An 18,747-nucleotide genomic window follows, 5' to 3' on the forward strand; every position below is an offset into this window, starting at 1 on the left:
TTCCTGCTCTCGCTCTGAGGGCCCCATTCCTGCTCTCACTCATTCCTACCCTCACTCTGAGGGCCCCATTCCTGCCCTCACCCATTCCTACCCTCACTCTGAGGGCCCCATTCCTGCCCTCACTCATTCCTGCCCTCACTCATTCCTGCCCTCACTCATTCCTGCTCTCGCTCTGAGGGCCCCATTCCTGCTCTCACTCATTCCTGCCCTCACTCTGAGGGGCCCATTCCTGCCCTCACTCATTCCTGCCCTCACTCTGAGGGGCCCATTCCTGCCCTCACTCATTCCTGCCCTCACTCATTCCTGCTCTCGCTCTGAGGGGCCCATTCCTGCCCTCACTCATTCCTGCCCTCACTCATTCCTGCCCCTCACTCTGACCCACCCCCTTTCTCACTCATTCCTGCCCTCACTCTGAGGGGCCCCATTCCTGCCCTCACTCATTCCTGCCCTCACTCATTCCTGCTCTCGCTCTGAGGGCCCCATTCCTGCTCTCACTCATTCCTGCCCTCACTCTGAGGGCCCCATTCCTGCCCTCACTCATTCCTGCCCTCACTCTGAGGGGCCCATTCCCACCCTCACTCATTGCTACACTCACTCTGAGGGCCCCATTGCTGCCCTCCCCTTTGTGCTCTCCATACTCCCCTGATGAGACACAGGGAGATGGAGCTGGTTGTTTCAGAGCATTGATATTCCCAGCTACAGGAGAACAGCATGACTGAGCCCCCCAGGGGCTGAGTTCTGGGATGGATGCATGGCAACAACGCTCACATGGAATTTATTATGTGCATGAAATGCTGAGCATCAGCAAAATGGTGGCAGAGTTTGCCTTTGCTTTCATCACACAGAGGGGCTGTTAATGAATGAGGAAGGTCTCTGCTGCTGCATTTAACACCTTCTGTGCCCGGGCAGGGGCCACAGGAACCTGGCTGAACAGCTTTTCTGCTTGTCCTGACACAGATCCCTTCCTCTGCACATTCACTGCCAGTGATTGTGGGTTAATTTTGGGGTGGTTAAATCTCCAGCCATCCCTGAGCATTTCATAAATAACCATGAAGTATCACCACACTTGGGGATGGAAGTGTTGCAGGTGGGTTGAATGAAAGACAGAGGTAAAGCCTCCTGCCCAAAGCCATAATGTGATATAATAGCAGCTCCCAGGAGCTCTGCCTGTCAGCTTCTTCCTGTAAACAGAGGATCACCCTTCCTTTCTCAGGTAACTGCAGTTCCTGACCTCTTTCTGGACAGGCAATCTGTCATAATAAGAAAAGTAAAACCCCTGGAATTCAGACTGGACCCTGTGAGCGGGGACCTGGTCTGGCTCTCTGAGGGCAAAGCAAAAAATCCCTTTTAGCCTTTTGTGGTATCAGAATGACAAATTGTGAAGATTAAAGGCTCTAATTTCCATAGGTGCTTAGATCTGGAACCTGCTAGTAACTTCAGGAGGAGTTTTAAATCCTTAACCTTCCTAAAGCCACAAGTGAAGTCTTGCCCAAGGTCACACAGGCAGCCTTTGCAGTGCTGTGGCAGCAGTAAATTTGGCCAATTGTCTTGTCTCTCAGTTTGCTGCTGTTACTAAATTTTTCTTTAAGGAGGTTTGCCCCATTTGTTGCAGCTGAAAAAGCTGTTCTTACAGCTTGAAGCAGATGAAAGAATCTGAATACATTGTATTGTAATCATTAAATACCAGTTTTCTACTGGATATAAGCAGAACACCTATTTTTAGTTAAAAAGCTGCTGTTAGGTTACACAATGTCTTTTATGGCTGAAGTAATGCAGCAAGCTGGCACAAACCAAATGGTACTTGACTGTTTGCAAATTGAGCATCAACAGGAACAGCAGGTGGTCACTCAGCTCCAGACTTCCATGTTACAACAATAGCTGCAGCAATAATGCTAAATAAATAGAACCCCAGCAACCCTTGTGCTTTATCGCGGGGGGTTTGAATGCTGAAGGCCCACTTTTACAAGTCATCTCACACAATTATTGCTGCAGATTTATTTTTATCATCACTTTCTCAATTTTTCTGTTGTTGAAGGTTAGGATTTGTATCCCTGTATCCCTGTAGTCAAGATCTTCAGATCAGATTGAGCTCCAGGGTGCCTTTTTATTGTACCTGACTGCTACACCTAGTGTTGGCTAGAGTATTGTAAACCCTAAAAGTAGGAATACATGACCCATTTAAAAACATCTAGGAATTACAGCAAAATGTTCTAAAATAGGCATGTATGACAGCAGTATTCTTGGAGCATTTCTCACAGCTTCACTAAACATTAAGTGTTCAGTTGGCTTCCCTGTGTCCACCACTGCTGGCAGAAGAACTGAATAGTCACTCAGTGTGGAGCATTTTGTGACACTGTGCCTCTGTATGTACATGTGAGGAATTCAGATTGCCATGTAACAGCCAGGAATTCTAAACTGGAAGCCAGAAGTTAGGCCGAGAAAATATCTATGTGTCCAGAAATGCTGAAAATTTGCAGATATCCATCACTATTGTCCTACCTTCTTCTTCTTCTCTTTCTTATTTTCATCATCATCAACAACATTGTAATTATTATTATTACATACAGCCCAATTTCTACTTTTTGTCCCCAGGGAAGAGCACCACTGACCAGGAGGGCTGCAGTGGAAGAAGATGCTCCTCCATGTCCCTGAATCAGTTTGCACAGCTCTCACTGTTTGGCACTTAAAATGCTGCTGTATTTACTGTGAGGAGAGTTTGCCTCTGATTCCATGGTGAGGATGGCACTGGTGCAGAAGGAAAGGCCTGAGATAAATAGCACCTTGGATGTAGAAGGAATAAGAAACAGTTGATAAAGGGAAATTCTAAGGGAGTTTTGTGGGTCTGGAAGAAGAAGGTGAAAGCCAGCATTATAAAAATGAAACCAACAGAGGCTTTATCCCTACAAAGTTTAGTTTCATGTATACAGCATTTAGTATTTAGTATTTATCTTGTGCATAAAAGCCCTCCCAGGGGTGCTACAAGACATACCCAACACCTAATTATCGCTATTAGAAGACAATGAAAGACAACATTAATGCTGAGTACATAGAGCAGATACAAAGTTTAATTTTTAATAATTTTCAGTGCATTCCCATGAAATTTCAGATCCCCAGAAGCAAGCAATATAGAAATGCAGCTTGCAAGTATAACAGAGCAGTTCAGTTCTCTTAGGAGCAGTCCAGCCTTCATCCAAATGTTCCAGTTGCCCCAAATTCTAATTTGAGGGGGCTATATGTGAATTTGTGAAAAAAAATTTTATGGCAGGATAAAACTCACTATACTGAAACATTCCAATGCTGAAACTGTTTGAAACTAGATTTCCCCAATCAACAGAAAATTAGAAACAGCACAGACCAGGTTAAGAGATTTCTAGAGATAGGCTCTGAAGCACGAGCAATTGGAGATGGAGTTGAGAGGCTGTGCACAGGCACATCCTCTATGACAATGACACACCTGCTGCATTTGCATACACCTGTTGGTGGCAGGGGCACTTGGCCTCAGTGCAAATGAGCTGCTGTAAAGCAAGGAAAGCTTGGAAAAGTTTTAGCAGCACTCTAGCATGTAGATGCCACGGGATTCCAGATTAGCAGAGCCCAGGCTGATAAGGAAGCATTGTGCTCTAGCAGGTGTAACACACAGGGAGATTGCTGCAATGGCTCTACAGCACTGCAATTCCCAGAGCTGACAGCCCCAAAGCTCATACAAATCCTTAAAGTGAAGCATTAAACAGGGCCTTGTCTGCTGAGTGGCATGTCTGTTAAACCTTCTAAAGCAATACAATCAACTCCTGTCAGGAAATTCAGATCCATATTTGTGTCAACATTTGTGCTCTCCGGTGTCAGCTGATATATCCTCTTCTCTGCTTGTCTCCTGAAATGATTACCAGACCTTGGGAGAGCAAAAGCTGTTGTTGTGAGCAGCTGGTTCTGATACTGTAAAATGAATCCACTCTGCATTTCTCTGAAACCTGGTGACAGGTGGGAGTCCAACCACAAATGGCTGGCACTGCATGGAGAAGGGCGAAAAGCAGGGGCTCTACCCCAGTGGCTGCATTTTGCAAAGTGTGATGGCTTTGGCTGGGCTAAAGTCAGTTTTCTTCACAGTATTGGACCGGCCCAGAAAGCAGAATTGATGCTGCAGAGATGTTTTTGTTCCTGCTGAGCAGGGCTCACACAGCATCCAGGTCTGTTCTGCTTCTCAACCCAGCCCTACGAGGAGGCTGAGTGTGCACAAGAGCTTGGGGGGGCACACAGGGGTAATTTCAGACTGTATGGCATCATCTCAGTGTGCAGAGCTGGGCAAGAAGAGGGGGAAGAGGAGACATTCAGGGGGATTCTGTTTGTCCTCCCAAACCTGGGACAGAGCCCTGCTTTCCTGGATGGCTGAACACCTGCCTGCCCATGTGAGATGGGGAACCAACTCCTTGTCTCGCTTTGCTGGCACATCTGGCTTTGATTTACCTTCTTTATCTCACCCCAGGAGCTTTTCCGCTTTACTCCTCCTTTCCTCTGCCCAGTCCTGCTGCTGGGGCAGTCAGAGAGGGGCAGGGTGGTTCTTTGCTGCTGGCTGGGGTGAAATCACAACACAAATGAACCCCAAACTGTGTCTGAGAGGATCCCCAGTGCCCACACAGCCCCTCATTGTGGTCTGGGGGTGCTGCAGGAGCTGGCACATGTGCTGTGGATGCCCAGTGCCCACACAGTCCCTCATTGTGGTCTGGGGGTGCTGCAGGAGCTGGCACATGTGCTGTGGATCCCCAGTGCTCATACATACCCCTCATTCTGGTCTGCAGAAGCTGGCAGATGTGCTGTTTGCCCACCCTGGTGCACACTGGTGCTTGGTCCTTGGGCTGGGGATGTCCCCTGTGGGTGCAGCAAAGCTCTGCTGCTGCTAATGAGGGAAGAGCCCTGCTCGTTGTGCCTGCTTTACTGGCTGTGACAACACAGAAGCTCTTTAAGTGGAATTAAAAGCCCTCCCTGCCTTTAATATGCGTGAGAACAAAATTACTTTCTTCAGCAAGATACTCTCATTTTGTGAAACTTCAAAGAAAGCTCAAACTCCCTGTTTTTTCAAGAATAACCCAGTTTGAGGAGTATAATACTAATAAATGCATTAGAACTATTTTTAAGTAAGCAAAGACTGGATGATAGTCATCCAAATTAATGAAGGGTATGAACCTAAAATTGATTATGTAAACTGCATTAAATCCCTGCGCAGATTTAATGATTTAAATTCAAATTTAATTTAGATTTAACTCAAACACTAACTTGAATTAAAACCACTTTAATTCTGAATGAGAGTGCCCAGAATGGGCTTTAGTATAGGTTAAAAGATCTGCTTTATGCAAAGATTTTCTTAAACTGCGTTATTTTTTCTTAATGCCATTAAGTCAGTGGATTGAGTACAGTGGGCTCTGAAAGAGAGCCTGTGCTTGGAAGTAGACCATGACTCACCAAAATGCATAAGCAGCCCCCAGCTACAAGTATAGGAGAAAACTCACATTTTTCATGCTAATTAAATCCCTAAAGGGGAGCTTAGTCTTGCACTTTTCAGAAGAAGAGGAATTCCTTGCTCTGATGTCCAGGACAGTAGGCTGGGGCCTTGGATCCATACTCTGTCCCTTAGGAACAGAGCTGGAAGGAAAAGGAAGTTATGTGTTACTGACTCCTGTTATTGACTTCATTAACCCCAAAAATCTAAAGGAAAGCTTGACTGCTGGAAATTAACTGGAAGCTCCACACTTTGCTGATGCTGACCTGTGGGTCCCACACATGTCCATCCCACCCTGGGCCTGGCCAGGGCCAGCAGTACCCAGGGAGCTCTCACTCAATGGGATAGGCAGCAGAGCCAAGCAGGGCGGGGGGATATCATTGCAGTGGCCCCCAGCTGGGTGAGAATTAGCACTGACTCCATGATTCACAGAAGGCTGATCAATCTCTTTATTATATATAAGAAAAATTTCACCAAAAGAATAATAAAGTACTGGAATGCTCTTCCCAGGGAGGTGGTAGAATCACCATCTCTGGATGTGTTTAAAAAAAGACTGGACATGGCACTTGGTGCTGTAGTCTAGTAGAGGTGTTAGGGCATAGGTTGGACTCGATGATCTTAGAGGTCTCTTCCAACCTCATTATTCTGTGATATCATTATTAAGAAACCCATTGCTCTTTTATATCCTAGTTGGCTACAGGTAGACCTACTTGGTCCACCAATCTAAACACCATCACCACTGGCCAATTAAGAAACCACCCTTTGGTAAATAAATCTCCATAACATTCCACATGTTCACAACCACAGGTGCAGCAAGGTAAGACAAGAATTGTTTCTCATTCTTTTCTCTGCTCTTCTCACAGCCTTTCCCAGGATGATGCCTGGGACAGTTTTGTGTTTCTGTCTGTGGCCTGAGAGCTGCTGCCACAGGGGGACAGCAGTTAGAGGGGTCCTGGATTAAGGAGTGGAGCTGAGCTCAGTGAGGAAGGGGGCTATGAGGGGGTGTGTGTGTTAGTTTTTCTTCATTTCCCGCAATCCTGCTCTATTTTTACTTGGCAACAAATTAGATTAATCTTCCCCAAGCAAAGACTTTTTTGCCTGTGAAGGCAGCTAGGAAGGGCTCTCCCTTCTTCATGTTGAGCCATGAGCTTTTCCATTCTATTCCCTGTCGAGGAGAGGGGTGTCACAGTGGCTGAGCTTCACCTTGGTCAGGTCAGTGCAGATCTGAGAAATGCTGTGAGGACTGGTGGTGCTTGAACACCCCCCACCCCTCCCTAAGGCATGGGGCAGTGCTCTGGTGGTCACCTGGAACATCTGCTGAGGCAGCTGGGGGGTTGGTTAGCCACACCTGCGCGCCCTGCCCTCCTGAAGGGGACGCTGGTGCCACCCATCACCATTCCAGCTCCTGTCCCCCTCAGCTGAGTGCAGCCAAAATGGCAACAAAGGATGGGAAGGGTCTCCCTGGGACCAGCTCAGTCCTCTTGGGTAGCTGTGAGTGGGACAGCTTCCCCTCTTCCATGCAAAGGGTTTTGCTGGAAATAGGGCTTGAATTTCTGAGGCCAGAAGAGAGGCTGGCTGGGCAGAAGAGCTTTTCAAGCTGCCTGCCCTGAGCAGGCTGGGTTTCTCTTTAAGAAGGCACACGGTGTGCTCCAGCTTAATGGTACGTGTTAAGCAAGAACATCTGCTTATGGAGAGATAGATATGCTGAAACATTTACTGATGTTTTGCTTCCTCCCCTTGTGTCACCTGAAATCTATCATCTCACTATGGCATCCCAGCACAGTCCTGCTTGCAAATCCAGGGAAGCAGGGCAGTGGTGCACAGCCTTTAGAGAATGATTAGTGGTCTGTCAGGCTCACATCTAAACATGGGCACTGCCTCAGATGTGTTACCTATAAATCTGTTCTTCAGCAGCTGAGGAACATATGTGCCTCCTCTTCCTTAAACATAAAAACATTAATTACATTATATTGTACCACGCTAATGGGCAACACAGTGACAGAAGCTTGCCAAAGCTTTAATTTTAACCATAAATCTGGTGGGTCTGGAATGGCGATTCAAGCTGCTTTAAGAGATGAAGATAAAGCTGAAGTCAGGTGTGTAGGAACAAGACTTGCTGGGGGTGGGCAGGAAGGCATGGAAAATTAGCATAAACTGGCTGAAATACTTGAAAATGAGGTAGTAAAACTGCAGTCCTCCCTGGACAAGAGACAGGAGAGAAAATATTGCAGTTCGCTAACAGATCCTCTTCTGACTTTCTGCAATAGTTGGGGGATAAAAAGTTTCTTCTCTCCTACTGTTGTATCCTGGCTTCCTACTGTTTCGTTTTGCTGTCCCTCTTTTTTTCTTCCCTGGTGTAATCATCTAAGCACAGAGGGAATACTGAACAAGCAGCCCTTGGTGTCCTTTTGCTGGCTGGATTTTCATTTTAAATAGAGCTGATCAGGAGAAAAGATGAGGCACAGCAGGTAGCTTGCACTGTCCTTTGTGTCTGGATAAAAGCAACAAGAAGGAACATCCAGATTATTTATCAACAGAAACAGGAAGAGTATGGAAATCTGTGTGTACCATTAAACATGAAAGGCACCAGGATAGGTTCTCCTGTTGCTTAGGTGCTGTGCCACCACTGTTCAAAGAGTTTATCAGCTGGAGCAGTGCTGCTGCTTTGGGAAGGAGAGCTGAAGGCAGCACTGCCAGTGCTCTGTGCCCTGCCTGCCCCACTTTGCTCTGCCCTGCCTGGCTGCCCTGAGCAGCTGATGCCCACAAAATAAAGGCAAAGATGTGCAGGCAGAGATTTCTCCTCGCATTTGCCCCAGTCTGCCTTGCTCCACCCCAGGGAAAAGGGCAATAACTCGTTTTTCTGAAAATTGTACGGATTCCCTCTGAGCTCCCTGCCTTCATTTTAGGATTTGGCTGCAGAGTGTCAGAGCCACCTGGCCATGCACAGGTTACAAATCTAAAACAGTGCAGCAACCTGCATCAGATAAGAGGGTTGCTTTTGGTACTAGGTCTTGCAAAGCTTCTCTTCCTACTGCTTGTGTCCACTCTTTTAAAGAGGAGCAAATTACACTGGAGGTGGGACTCTGCTGAAGGGAAATCTACACCTTTCTCTCCTCATTTGTTTATTTCTTTTCTCTCTTATACCAAATTCATCTCCACAAGAGTTGTAAGTACTTAATCTTTTCCATGCTGCTTCTCCCTTCTTATGTGAAAAGCTCTCAAAAACAGCATTTGAGCTACAGATGTGTTTGCCCTGACTGAGCAGTGCTTTAATTCATCTCATTCCAGCTCCATCAGGCCATGTTATCACTATTATTAAAAGGGCAAAAAGCTGGACCACCATCTGCAGATAATCAGGCCAGAATTTCAGAGCTCCCAGATTGTTTAGAAATTCTGTAAGGTCCATGACTTTTTTTTGTTGTTTCCCTGGGCAGGAACCACAACATGGGAAATGCTTTCTATTTACCCCTTGGCTAAAGGAACTTAACTGGCTGCCAGATGTATGAGCTGGAGGAGAGTGTAGCAGTAGAAGATGGCAACTCATCTGACACAAAATCCAGGCTGGGGTACAGCTGCTGTGGGGGTGTTTCTGCCCTGTCAGAGCAGCACAGGATGTATCTATCACAGAGCAGAACTCTGAATATTCACTGTGCACTGGACAGCAATATTTCATTTCATGCATCATTAGGAAGCTGCATTGATTCCAAGTAGTCATATAACCTCATCCTGCACTTGTTTTAAAGCAAAAGGCGGCGGGGGTTGGGGGAATGTCTCCTTCCCAAGTCACTGGATAACTTTAAAACTTCGGTACTTGAAGAAATATTATTTCTTCATGTAATCTCTGCTGGAGACCAGGATGCTGGCAACCAGCAAGGACTCCAGTGAGGGTCTTGGTTTGAGCATAACATAGGTTTGCTTAGCACACATCCACTGTGCCTCATCTCCCTGTCAGTGGTTCCATTTGGAGTAACTTTCAGATGAAATATAATAAAAAGAGATGAAATAGAAGAGAATAAACTGGCACAGTAGCTGGTGTTGGTCTCAGCAGCCAGCTGAGCTGGCTGGGAAGCACATGCTCCTGGGCAGAGCTTTTGCTGCTCTCTGGTATGATCCTGTAAAGCAGAATATCAGCTTAAAATAAAAATAACACCTTAGTACATGCTTCAGTTTGAAGCTATTTGGTGGATTTTGCTCAATTTGCTGTTGGTGCCTAGAGCTATAGCTGAGTTTGGGGCCCAGATTTAGGCTAAGAGCTGTGAAAGGATTCAGTGATACTGAGGCTGAGCTGTCCAACGCTAATACTTCCCTGCTGGAGAAGGCAGAGTGCCTTTGAGGAACAGCAGAGGTGTTGGATAATGGAATCTCCCTCCCCAGCTGCAGCACATCAGCTGGACCATGGCCTTTCCAAGGGTTTTCTCTGGACTGTGAGGGGGTTGTTGGCCCCACTGTGAACTCATTGTTCACTCCATTGTGTTTGGGGTGAAAAGATCCCAAGCAGGATGATCTGGGAAGACTCAACCAGATCTGACTGTGTCCTTCCAATGGCCACTGGTCATTTCTAGCCACAGTCTTTGGCAGGTTATTCATGTTTTTAACTGAATTTTCCAAGAATCACACACACTTGTCACTCTCAAAGGGAGGCAGGCTGAAAATGTTTGTAAGTCTGTAAGACTGAAAGAGGGCATTTAAGAGGAATGTTGCTGCTGGCTCATACTAACAGTCCCTCTTCCTCAAGGAAAGGGAAGGGGGAAAAAGATGCAAGTTTAGCTGGCATTAGCTCCAGCTGTTCTTACTGACATCCATCTTCTCAGTAAAAAACACTTTGAAGGCTTATTACCTGCCTTCAACAGCAGAAACTGCCTCCTTGCCACTAATCTGTACATCAATGTGTCTCAGCATGTGGGGTAATGCACTACAGAAAATAGCATCAATTTCATATTTTATCTGCTTTTTGAATGAGACACAATACCTTCTGTAAGGTATATGGCAAAGACTGTCAGAGACTCGTACCTTCCATGAAAAGGCAATATTTGTTGTATATGACATAGTCCAGGGTAGAATAAGAGCTTTACATTAATTTCTGACTGTAATTTAACAAAAACTTCTTTTTTTTCTCCTTGTATTTCAGTCTTTCATTGCCATTGTTTAACATTTTTTTATTCTCCCTGTATCTTCAGATCCCACAGCATCTGGTGGCAAATCAAACATGGTAAAATGTTGGTTTTGAGCTTAATAATATTTTCCAAGTCATTTATTTACCAAATGCTCTTGGTGGAAGTGCTTTGTTCTTTATGTTAACAGGTGGAACATACTCGGTGTGAATGTGTGGGTAATCAAAGCAGAGCAAGTCTCTCAGGGTGGTGTGTTCAACTTGGACAAGTTCTCAGTGACTCAGAGGCTTCATGCTTTGACTGTCTCAGTTTCCTGGCCGCTCCTCCCAAACACAGGCATGGATTTTGCTATCACATTTCTTTAACTGTGATTTGTTTTTCTGTTTTATTTATATTGCAGGGCAGTGGTGGCTCTTATCAGGTAGAATGGGCTTACCCAGTACAAACCTTCAGCTGAAAGGTCAAGATTTGGATGGGAAGTGTCCTCCTCATCTTCAGACCCAAGCCAGACCTTGGCACTCTGTGCTCTCTCCTTGGCAGGCTGAGCTTGTCTTTAGATCTTGCCAGATGTATCTTGTTCTCCAGGTGTTTACTCATATTCCCCCAAACAGAACAGAAGCAGCAGTAAATATCCAGTTGCTGTTCTATACATTGTCTTTGGATCAGGTCAGTTACCTAAATTCTACAGGACAAAGGAAATGAATAAAGAAACATTAGAAGTAAAGTAGTCCCCCCCTTTTTTTTTTTAATTGAAAAACCACATCTTTCTTTCAAAGGATGACAATTTTTTATCAGATTTCTTTTTCTTAAAATTTCTACAGAATTATGGTGTTATCCTTCATCACCTCTGTGGCACCAAAACTTAAGGGGCCTTTACAATATGATACCATTTATTTTAAAAGAAGTACTAGAAATATATCTGTTAATCAACAAAAGAGAAACCCATTCTAATGGTATCAGACTGCCTAAAATCATAACCTTTCTAATGTAAGAGCCCTGGGTAAATTCAAACTCTAAACTTACACATGGAAGTTGTTTGGGTTTTTTTCCAATCCACCAAACAACAGGAGCAGATGTAGACTATTTTTTGGATGAGACATCCCTCTTTTGGAATGATTTCACACCCTAACTTTGCTTGGGAACTGCTCCTGTTGGTGACCATGTGTTCAGCACATCTGCTTTGGCTTGTTGTTTTCTCTGAGACTGACAATATTGTGGCAAGGCGTCAGAGTGAATTGAGGTGAAGGAAAGGGAAAAGGAAAATTAGCATGAAAGAGCTGCATTGCAAGTTCAAATGAACCCTGAGAGACTTTCCATCCCTTGATCCTCCATGTGGATATCATGATAGGTGAAGAGGGATTTGGAGAGGTGGGAGGAACTGACAGACTTGAAGTAATACCTGGGCTTGTCTTGTCACAGTCAAAAAATGAGCTCAGTCAGACACACTGGGAGGACAATTCTGACTCTTAGCCCACAGGAGAGGATGCCTTCAAAAACTTGGGAAAATCCTGCCAATGACTCCCCAAGGCTGGTTTCACTGGTCACTGCATAATGCACCCATCCATCAAACCAAAAGGATTTCAATCAATAATGTCAAGCTAAAAGTTATGTATTATATATACGTGCACTTATGCATAACCTGTGTGATGGCCAGCATCAAACAAATCACAGAGCTGGCTTCCAAACTAAATTTACCCAAAATACTTCTCTCTACCTGTCTCTTTGCACTCAGATTCACACATAAAATCCAGTGGTTTTTGTCTTCTTCAAGCATCTTAATCTTCTTTCCTTCCCTTTTCCTTTCCCTTTCTCATTTCCATTTCCCTTTTCCCTTTCCTTCCTTGCTGACTTCTCACAGTGTCACTTGGTGGCTCCTGCCTCATGGTCTGTGCACTCATGTCCATGTGGCATCTCTCTCTAGAGGTACCTGACAAAAGAGGAGGCTGAAAATGGCTTTTAAAGCAGACCAGGGATGCAGATGAAGATTGAGTAAAGAATTTGCCTGTCAGGTTGAAATCTCACTCATATGAAGCATATTATATGGGTATCACAAAGAATCTTGCAAGATAGATATATAAAAACATAAAAAGACATGAGAGTGGAAAGGATTTTTTTAATGGGCAAAAAATAGAGCAGTAAATCATGTAGTAAAGGTTTAATTTGACATGGGATGTGCACTGTAGTGCTTAGTGTAGAAAAGTACTAATATACAGATTTTAAATATAAGAATGTGAGTAGGCTCAGTGGAGTTAATGTCAGAATTCTGTTGGTGTGGAGATGGATGCACTGAAAAATACTCTCCAAATACTCTTTCCAAAAATACAGGAAAAATCCTCTCCTTTTCCTTATGGGCTTGGGCTGCACGAGGTGGCTCAACTCAGCTTCCCTGTGCTCCCTGTGCATGCACACTGACTGCTCTGATGTCCATGTCTCAATTTTCTGAATTGCCAACCCAAGCATCTCAACCAGCAGCAAAAATTCCTGACATTCTCCAAGGAGTGGCAGAGTATTACAAACCATTAGAGTTGGGCAGGGTTACCAAGCTACTCTGCTGTGGCCGCTATAGAATGCACGAAGTTTTAACTGGGTAATTATTTTAATTCTTCTTACTAAACAGGAGGAAAAAAGTCTTGCTCTTTCCTGCAGCTCTGGCCTAAGCTTTGATTTTTTGTCTATTAATTTAGGTGTGCCTATAGGGACAGTTTCTCTTTCCTTTCCTCCTACAGCTTGTCTTGCTTTTCAGAGCTTGTTCCCCATCTCCACTCAGTAATCAAGTACCAAATATAGAGACAGCATTTTTGAGATTACAGCCTGGACACTTTGGAAGCCTTTTGGCAAAACCAGAGTGCATTAACACCCGCAGGTTTTGGAGCTCTATTTTCTGGAGTATTTAGTTACTAAAAAAACTAATCCTTGCCTGCTTATTCTACTTTTGAGAGACACAATCAGCATTTTCCTGCTAAATGGGTTGAGTACTTCATAATATCAAAGAATTTGTGCCAGGGTCGACCTTACTGTGACTGGAGCTCCCTCCTTGGAGAAGGTTGAAAGCTGCATGGGCAGGCACAGATGGGAGAGGTTTATTGCAGGTATGGGAGCCCAGCTGATGAACTGCAGTGCTAGGTGAGGTATTTTATTCAGCTTTTAGCTTTGCCTTGCATGTCTGCAGCCTATTAATCCATTCCCAGGAGACCTATTGTAATTTTCCAGACACTTGAAAATTTTCAAGCAGATGTCACTTTAAACAAAACCAAAAAACTTGGAGACATATCTGCTGATCCTTTCTGGTGTCTGCAAGCAGTAATTTCTACACTAAAGTTGTTCATTCTTAAAGTAAGAGAGGGACAGGTTGCAATATCTGACTGGCAGCAATATTCTTTACATTCAAAAATGGAAATGTGGAAAAGGGCTGCCTGTTACGATGGAGAAGGAAAATTTGGGAGTGAGCGCTTGGTTTTAATCCTGAAAAGGTCTGGAATAGTAGTTTCAAACTGGGATATGTCTTGCTAGGAGAAACCTTTACATAAGCCTTTTTATCAGCCCCACTCAGGCAGATAATGAAATTATCTGGAAGACGAATAGGGAAATGCACTTAGGAAAACACCAGTGCCAAAAGCTTTGCTAAGTGCTATTTAATTAGGGAGCTTGTCTGCAGGTGGCTCACACCTGAGGAATTTGAAATTTATTGTCATAGTATGGTTATAACCTCCCATTTACCCAACTCCATACAGAGATGTTTGAAACTGGATAATCAATGTATCCCTCTCCTTTGCAAGCTATAGATTCCCAGCACACACCCAGCCTTCTGCACCATTTGAGGGCAACCACAGAGGTAACAGCATCAAGGTGTGTCTGTAGGGACAGTTTCTCTCACCTTTCCTCCTACAGCTTCTCCAGTTCCCAAGGATTTTGTTACCTGCACATACAGGCGACAGATGAATACACTCATTTTCCAGTTACCTCACTTGCAGCAGTTTATGTGGGAAGGTTCAGGATGCTGATTGCTCAGTGTGGTGAGAGCTGCTGGGCAGATGAGGTGGTGCTGAGGTCCACCAGCTTTCCTTGTCCTCCTGAGCAACATCAGGGCCGATGCAACCTGGCAGCTCTAGCTCAGCCACCCTCAGACTGTGCCATTACAGGTGCTCAGGAGGGTGCTCCTTCATCCCCTGTGTCAGAAGAAAAGAGGAGCATAAGCAGAAGTTGTTTTCTGTCTCTCCCACTCAAGAGTTAACAAAACAAGAACACTTGTGAAGCTGGATGCCCCAGTCGCTCCCTAAGTGCTGAGGTGGTGAAGAATTAAGAACTTTGCTGGCTCAGTCAGGTCACTTCATGAGCATCAGAAAATCAGGCAGCGGACTGTGTTACCCATCTGTCAGGAAAGCTACCAAACAGCTTTCAATTAATTATTTTTAGGAGGAATGCAGATTGTCTTCACCTGGGACAGGGCTGCTGCAGGCCAGAGTCTGTGCTCACAGAGCAGAGCTGCTCTAGCACAGCCAGTGCAGCTTGGCAGCCTGTGACAGCTGAGGATACAGCCTCTGCTCATTTTTGCTTAAGCCTTGTAGAACAAAATGTTTTAACACATGATGAGTGTTAGGTTTCTCAGTAGTTCCAGGTAATAATGAGATTCTGCTTGAACTCTTGGTGTTTGAGACTCTATCAGCAAACTTGCAACTGTTCCAGCTGAACAAGTTGTGTATTTAATGCCTTTTTCCTCTGAGCCAGAGGAAAGGGTTTGCAATAATTATAGAAATAAAAGGCATGGACAAAATAGGTTTAATGTGTAAAATCAAACCATGTATCTATGAATATGTGAGAAGACATTGAGAGGAAATAATACTCATTGCACAGACCACTGAACGTGCAAGGCAAGCTCATGCAGTGCCACCTGATTTATGGCAGGAGCTTCCCAAGACAAGAAGTTTTCAAGGTTCTTTTCCCTTGCACTGTCATTCTCAACCCCTCCCTTGCACACAGGCAGGCCAATTACTGGGAGAGCTCAGAAGTTTCTGTCACAACTCCAGCAGTTTCTCAAAACAAGTATCAGCTTAAAAAAGCATGGGAGGTTGAAACGGAAGAAAGCTACAGGGATATAGCTGGAGGGGGAAAAGGGAGGGAACATCACTTGTCGACTTCCAAAGCAATTGTGGATATGGATTGCATGGAAGGCTTCTCATCAGCAGGGAGTCTGACAGGTCTATCAGGGGAGAGTTCATCTACTTCTGTAATAGTAGTTATTTGAACAACTAGAGATCGATATAGTTTCTAGGGGAGATGCTGCTATTTATTGGGAAATAAGAGAGAAACACTGGTGAAAGTTTCCTCTCTGTTTCTACAGTAACCACCATCAGAAGGACTGTGCATGTGTTTGCTGGCTGGGGTTCAACCTGGATGGCTGCAGAGCTGTGGCAGGCTATGTGCGTCACCCACAGACCCCATGGCTTTGCCTCGAACTCCTCAGGGCTCAGGGGTCACACAGTGGGCAGTGAGGGATGGGTTAGCCCCTGGAGGAGCTCACTTGTGAAATAGAATTCAGCTCTGAGTTTGCAGCTGCCTCTGATGGGGTGTTTAGGCAGGGAGCCACCCGTGGGTGCCTGTGAGTGATTCTTGTGGCCCCTGCTGCTTCCAGGCTCTCAGGAGCAGCCCTGTGTGCAGGAGCAGTGTGCTCTGAGCCCAGGAGGCACTCTGTGCCCCAGGCCCAGCTCATTCCTGTGCAGAAATATCCTGGGTGTTGCAGGCTGAGATTCCTAGAGCAGGGGAGTGAGTCTGTCTCATTCATTGCATCCTGGGACACTCCTGGCTCTGTCACCCCACAGGAGGGGGATGTGCAGGGCACTGCTGCCCTCCACCACCACCTCATCCCACAAATATCCATCACTTCAAAACAACACTCTTAGGATGTGGGCACCTCAGGGTCTGATTAAGTCATGATTAGGGAAACAGTAAATGCTTCTGCAAGATGCATCATCAAAGCCAGGCAGAGACACTTCTACTATGTTAGCAAACACACCTGCAATATCTTTACCTTAAGTGAGCTATAAAGTTGTCTGCCTCCCCTTCACTGTTTACTTTGTGCTCCTGTTTTCTGCACATGCTGCAATATTTTGCTCCTTAAGAGGTGTGTGTGATAAGCTCATGAATAACAAATGAGGATTTATGTTTGTGGATTGTGAAATGATATTAACGTGACTATTACTTTTAATCTTTGCTTTTGAATGATGTATTGAGCTGCAGGTAATCCCAGAGGGATGTTATTCGGGGCTGAGCATTGAAAATGTCTCCTTCTTTTGTCTTCCCTCCTATTAAGTGTGGAATTGAATGTAGAAAAGTGAAGGAAGTAGGGCAAACACAGGCTCTCTGATTTAATGCCTTATTTTATAGTCTTAGACCCCTACCAGCTGTATCTTCTGTGGGGAGGAGGGAAAAAAAAGATGAGAAATTCTGAAATTCTAAACAAGCTACGTTTTTTGAGAGAAATTACAAAAGCCTCTCCATGCTAAATCTTGATCTCCAGTAATGAACACTGAAATTTGCTGTTTCCAGGAAACTTTCATTCACTTAAAAACTCAAACCTTCCTTACTGTTTGGAAAGGAGCAAATGCATTTTCTTTGCAGCTTCTGATTATCAGAACTGGGAGCTGGACTGAATTTTGCAGCCCAACATTTACCATAATAGTAGACAAAAGCAAAGTGCTTGCAATTCTATTGGAACAAAATTGAATAGACTGTCTCTCCAAATTTACCCTTTTCCAGCTGACTGTGATAGGATGCTATTTCTTTAAGAGGATAGTTTAAAAATGTTCTGCAGGGCTGTAAATGTGACAGTAAAAATACGATGTCTGCGATGGCTTCATGCAAATATCCCCCCCTCCATGCAAACATATTTGTAAGTAAACAGAAGATCCTGCCATCTCTTTAAATCCACTGTTCATTTCACAACATCAACAAATGTTGGTTATTATATTTGCATATCAGCAATACTGCTGACAACTTCCATTCCTATATTATTTTTGTACCTCTGATGGTAGAACTAGCTAGACAGTAAAGGAAGTTTGGGGACAGAAGGAGAAATACCTGATACTATTTAAATTCTCATTTCTCCTTCAGATATGCTTCTAATAAACATATTTCCATGACAGCCATCAAAACCAACTCTGTGCCACCTGCAGGGGTGCTTCAAACTTTCTGGGAATTGTACTTGGGGTTTGCACTGGACCTTCTGTAGGCTGCAGCAGATGTGCCCCAGGGAGCAGGGCTGCTCCTGGAGGGGACAGCAGGAGGATGGCTGCTCCTGGAGGAGGGTGGCTGATCCTGGTGGAGGGTGGCTGCCCCTGGAAGAGGGCAGGAGGAGGGTGGCTGCTCTGCTCTGCACTGCTGGGGCTGGCACAGGGCAGGGGAGAGCCAGCTGCAGGGGAAAACAGGGTGACCAGTGTGGGTTGGACCCCCCATCTCTTCCAGAGGCCACTGCTGTCCAGGCTGTGTCAGAGCTGCAGCCTGTGGGCCTTAGGAGGGCACTGGTCAGGACAACTACCCTGAGTGATGGAAAGTTCCCATCCTCTCTGGGAATTGCTGGGTGCAGGAAAGCCAGGACAGGTCTGGCTGGGGTCACTGAGCTATAGGGTGCTGTGTCACCTCCTCCTGTCCCCACTGGGGCAGGAATGCAGAGATGTGCCCAGGTACTGCTGGTGTCAGCTCCCTGCCTTGCACAGGGTGACGCTGCAAAGCCACCAGGCACTGCTGGAAGGCTGGGCATGGACTCCCACCTCTCCTCCTGAGGGGTCCTCTAGCAAAAATACTGTGGGTAGCTCAGCTGAAGGTAATGCAGGTTTACAAAAAATGGGGAAAAGAAGCCTACAACACTTGGGAAACTTGCAGTGGGTTGGACTTGAAATGTGGTCCCTACTATGGGGCTGAGCAGAAATGAAAATTCTGTGGCCCAAGGCTGCCTGGGGAGGAGCAGGGTCCCCTTTCAGGAGCAGAGTGACTGCAGGTCTGCTACCCTTGGGTACTCACAGCTCAGGCCAGTCAGGGTGGATAAGGGGTGAAGGTTAGGTCCCTTTTGTCCTTTCCAACCTTTACTCTGTGAGACATTTTAAATTTCAGAGGGAATTCTTATTCTTAAAGCTCAGACAGTACTGTCCTTGA

The sequence above is a fragment of the Camarhynchus parvulus genome, chromosome 14, assembly GCF_901933205.1.
Source record: "Camarhynchus parvulus chromosome 14, STF_HiC, whole genome shotgun sequence".
Lineage (NCBI taxonomy): Eukaryota > Metazoa > Chordata > Aves > Passeriformes > Thraupidae > Camarhynchus > Camarhynchus parvulus.